This window comes from Colobus angolensis, unplaced genomic scaffold (assembly GCF_000951035.1).
Source record: "Colobus angolensis palliatus isolate OR3802 unplaced genomic scaffold, Cang.pa_1.0 Scaffold44, whole genome shotgun sequence".
NCBI lineage: Eukaryota > Metazoa > Chordata > Mammalia > Primates > Cercopithecidae > Colobus > Colobus angolensis.
The window spans coordinates 1,122,373-1,122,694 of NW_012117821.1; positions in this window are offsets into that span (position 1 = coordinate 1,122,373).

Here is a 322-nt window from a genome sequence, read left to right on the forward strand (position 1 = left end):
GTCCTCCTGCAGCCAGCGCTTCGGCTAGCTGCCTTCCCTGGGCGCCCTGTCCTGGAGCCATGGGGCCCACCCAGCCCCTGCCTGCCCCGATGTCCCGGCCCGCGGCCTGCTGACCTCGGCTACAGGGGGAGCCCCCCCCGCGCCCCCTCGCCAGCCTCAGCAGCCAGAGACCCTGGGTGAGACCCTGGGCCAGATCCCCAGCCCAGGGCAGCCTCCCACACCCCCCTTCTGCTCCTGCCGCGGAGCCTGCCGCCCGGGTCCTCCTGCAGCCAGCGCTTCGGCTAGCTGCCTTCCCTGGGCGCCCTGTCCTGGAGCCATGGGG